Source organism: Vombatus ursinus, unplaced genomic scaffold (assembly GCF_900497805.2).
Source record: "Vombatus ursinus unplaced genomic scaffold, bare-nosed wombat genome assembly UNPS02014909.1, whole genome shotgun sequence".
Lineage (NCBI taxonomy): Eukaryota > Metazoa > Chordata > Mammalia > Diprotodontia > Vombatidae > Vombatus > Vombatus ursinus.
The window spans coordinates 14,123,284-14,128,154 of NW_020954687.1; the positions used below are offsets into that span (position 1 = coordinate 14,123,284).

The window sequence follows — 4,871 nt, forward strand, 5'->3', positions numbered from 1 at the left end:
TTCAGAGGCAAAAGAGAGAAAGCTGGTAGATATCAAACCAGAGGATGTTAAGTAGATATCCTTAATTACAACATGAACCTATTGAAATGAAAGATGGTGAGGAATGACACCCAAAACTAGATAGAACAGGACATAAAATAATTATGATTAAAGTGAGACAGACAAATGAAAGGCGGTAGTTCAGTTGGTCATGGTAAAGAATGCATGTTCTGTGGACAGGGGCATCCTACCCTAGGAGGCTCAGAAGGCTGTGCGGGTGGTTTGGGGACAGCCCCTGGGGCTCCCAACCACCCCACCCTCACCTCATCACCTCTAGGTTCAAGGTATGTTATGTCTAACTCCAGCAATGATTCCACAACGCTTGATGTTTCTAATCCAGCTACAGAAAAGCAAGATTCTAAGGAGTATACCATGGCTGAAGAATCTCCCCAAAATTCAGCAGCAGAAATTCCAGTGACCAGCAATAGAGAAGTGGAAGATTCACACCAGCATGGCTTTAGCAGGGATTTTGTGCTCATTACCAGCTGGACTCAATCTATCAGAAACCCAAATTACATTTCATGGCTTTGACAGCACCACAAAGGGGGTCATTAAAACAGGACTACGTCAAGATGGCCAGAGAATACAGCAAAAAAAAAAAAAAAAGTGGACCAGTTATTTTAGTAGATGAAACAAAAAATCCTGCAACAGAGAAATTAGAGCTTGTAAGAAAATGGAGCCTAAACACCTGTAAGTGTACTTGTCAAATTGTCTCTGAGAAACTGTCATGGCTCAAGAACAGAGGACCTCAAACTGGAAATTCAGATTAATATATTGAGAGAAAACAAGAGAAAATATGAAAACACATTGAAACTGGCTCAGATGCTGGCGTCCCAGCACTTTCAACTGATACTCACAAGCAACTCAGAGATGCATTTACTGACCTGAGTTTGAAGTCCCTGGAACTCCATAAAGAATTTGGCAGATTCCCAGATTCTGGGTATTGCAGATACCCAGAAACTGCTGGCTAAAAATGGAAGAAACTCTTCTTGGAGCTATTAATTTTTTTTTTATTGCAAGTATGAACACTTTGGTGAGCAAAACAATGGAAGAAACATTAATGACAGTGAAACAATATGAAAGTGTCAGGATTGAATATGATACATACCTGACTGATTTAGAAGAATTGAATCTTGGGCCATGTGATGCAAACACTCCACCAAACATTGAGCAGTCACAGCATCTGTTCCAAGCACATAAGGAAAAATATGATAGAATACACAATGATGTATCTATCAAATTGAAATTTCTAGAAGAAAATAAGGTTAAAGTAGTGCACAATCAGCTAGTTCTTTTCCACAATGCCATCGCAGCTTACTTTGTTGGAATCAGAAGCAGCTTGAACAGACACTCAAACAGTTCTACATCAAATTGAAAACTGCTGGAGTGATTGCCCCACCCTGACTCGAAGAACAGTAATCAGACCTGGGGGGGAAGGGAAGACCCATTGTCATCAGAAAACCCACTAAGAATTAAAAAGGGAAGGAAAAGAGGGAGAGGGCCCTTATGTTAATTCTTGTACAAACAGCTTTAATTTTTCCCTTTTAATATTTTTAACAGTTAAGCTGTTCAAATTGATGGGAAGGTGGGTGACTTTAATGTAAACCTAATTCATATAATCCAAACATTAGCTTTTCCTCTGAAGAACCTTTGTATTGTGTGAGTTGTTGGCTATTTCTATAATTTGGAGACATCTAAAATAGCTTTGCATTGACAAGATACAAATTTGTGGTTTCTGGTACTCAAGACGTGGTCCAGTTATGACTTTTCCAAAGGGAGGTTTACATGATTTGTATCAACATCTAATATTTTATATATGAATATATTAAATATCTTTAAAAGTTCTTTTCCACATATTGTTTTAAAGAAGAGAGAAATGTTACTTTACAGAGTAAACTTATAGGGCATTTCTGCAGCATTCAAACAGAGGAAGTAGCTGTAATAGATGGTTGATTAACATAAGGGATTGCATCAGATCCTTTCTTTAAGGAAGGAGTACTGCTAGCAGCTTTTTTTTTCTTTTGGTGAGGCAATTGGGTTAAGTGACTTGCCCAGGGTTACTCAGCTAGTAAGTGTTATGTGTCTGAGGCCAGATTTGAACTTAGGTTCCCTTGACTCCAGGGCCAGTGCTCAATCCACTGTACCAACTAGCTGCCCCAAGTAATTTGTTCTTAAAATTGTGAATGAATAAGAATCATACTGTCTTTTCCATGAAGCTTCCAAGATCACAGTTATACTATATAAAGACTTTGATTGGGTGGTTCTTATTTGTGATTTCATTTTTTACTAAAAAGTGAAACCTGCTTGTTTGAAGAGACCACCCACTTGCCATGTGGTTGATCTTGGGCATTTTGACAGGTAAACTTGGAATACAAATTCTTGATCATTTCTAGTCTAAAAATCTGTGATAGAAAACTTTTTAGGCATTGTTGCCCTTTTAATAAAGCAGATTCCTGGACAGATTTCACTGTAATAATGCCATACTAGCTTTAAATCACAGAGAAGTTCCTTCTTAGATATAATGATTCCCTTTGCATCGGTGCACATAATCCACAGGGTAATCCCTTCCAGATAATGTTTGCTGTGTCTGTCTCTAGCAGAAAGGGCCACTGTAAAAATGTTGAATTTCATTGTACTCATTAAACCAAGTTTAAAGTTTATGGAAAAATAACGTTTTAAGATATGATTCCTTTTAAAAAAAAAACAAAAACAAAAAACAATAAAATGGGGCAGCTAGGTTGCGCAGTGGATACAGCACCGGCCCTGGAGTCAGGAGCACCTGAATTCAAATCCTCCAGACACATAATACTTCCTAGCTGTGTGACTCTGGGCAAGTCACTTAACCCCAATTGCCTCATTAAAAAAAAAAAAAAGATATGATTCCTTTTGAAGAATAGTAAGTGGAATGACTTTCTCTTTCCTTTTTTCCTTTTTGATGGGGGGAGGGTGCAGTTTGGATAGTAGGAGAAAGGAAGGAGACAGTAAGGAAAGCCAATAATCTCTTAGCTGCTGGTCAGGGTTGACTTCTTGTAAGTGATTGGTCTTCTTTTCCTTCATCAACGTAAATTCTCTGCTGATTATTTTTATCATAGACATTATAAATTAATATTGTTTTGAGAGGTGTCTTTTTCAGATGTCCATTTATTTTGTGTTTAAATGAAGTACTCAAAAATTGGTATTATTTACAACTTTGTTGACTATATGATTTGCTATATATGTTCAAATTCCTTTCAGCTGAAAGATATTTTGAGTTGTTATGCCGGTTTTCAATGACTAACACAATGTAACGTAAATGTAAACCACAACTCTATTTTAAAGCATTCCTTCCTATATATTTGCATTCTTACAGAGCCTTTGTTTATTCTTTTGGCATACTTTTTTCTTGTGATAGTAGTTCATTTACATTCTCCAGAATGTGCCTCCATTATGAATTTTGTATTTTCATTAAAGAGTTTAGTACCAAAAAAATGTTTGTTTCATGACTTGTATCATGATATATACCTTCTTTGATTAGAGATCTGGGTTATGCCAGCTGTACTACTGCATTAATTTTGTATCTTATAGTCAATGTTCCACAGGGACGTAGGTCCCGACAACTAATACAAGCATTATCAACATCATCATCATCATCATCAACAACAACAACCTGCAAAAGATTTCTTTCCTTTGATTTAACTAAGGAACTAAGGAAGGCAATAGCTATTATCCCCACTTCATAGAAAACTAAAACTGAGAGAGTAAGCAGGTTGAGCCTAGCTCTTATAACTGCATACTTCACATACTTCAGTTTTTCCCTGGAAAAGTTGAATGTTCTATCATTTTAAAGTAAATAAAGAAAGATATCACTCCATTCTTGTTCTTTGCCCATTATAATTATGGAATGAGCTAGCAACTGAGTTTCTAATACATTAATTAAAACTAAAATATAGATTAGATGGGAGAAAATTTCTTTGGGGATGCATGTTTATTAAGTTTAGTACTTATGAACCAGTTTATGAAAGAAGGCTCAATAATAAGTGAAAACAAATTGAACAGCATAGTTCTTTTTTTCACAAAATTATACAATTTCTGAGCTAATAGGGATGTCAGGGTACATCTACCAATAACTTTACCTGGAAAAGAAATGGTCATAAGGCCTTTATTTGAAGGCATCAAGTGAATGGGGGAACCAGTGCCTGGCTTGTGATGAATGCTTAATTAATGCTTTACCTAAAGTAATATAATCCACTACCACTCAAGGAAACTCATTCCACTTTTTCATAGTTTTAATTGTTACAATAATTATAATTGTTTTTAGTAGCTCTGTGTCATTGGTCTTCAGAAAAGAAAAAAATAGAAAATATTTTCCCATTTGCATTTTTTTAAAATTTATTTTATCTCAATTATATGTAAAAAACATTTTAAACTTTCTTTTTTTTAAATTTTGAGTTCCAAATTCTCTCCCTCCCTTCCTCCTCCCCCCCCTTTGGAATGCAAGCAATTTGATATAGATTATACATGTGCAGTCATATAAAACGTATTTCCATATTAGCCATGTTATTACTTTTTTTCCTAGACAAACTTGGAATACATTGGTGAGGCAAGTGTCATATCTTATTTATCCTTGCATCTTTTCCAGAAACTAGGAAGGTGTTAGGTGTATTTTAAGTGCCTAATAAACTGCTAAATGGGAGTTGTCTGAAGAGGCCAGTGTGTATGTGAAAAGAATTTCTCAGCTAACTTTGATTCTAAAGTTGTGCACAGAAATTGGGGAGGGAAGATAATGAAGAATGACTACACAAATATGGCACAATATTGTAAGAATAATGTTACCAGGTAAGAAAGAGCTAAGG

The 4,871-nt window shown here is 35.8% G+C and overlaps 1 pseudogene; it reads left to right on the forward strand.

Annotated features, from left to right (window-relative positions):
• The first annotated feature begins 411 nt into the window (after positions 1-411).
• Positions 412-1,458, forward strand: LOC114029147 (annotated as a pseudogene).
• Positions 1,459-4,871: the final 3,413 nt, after the last annotated feature.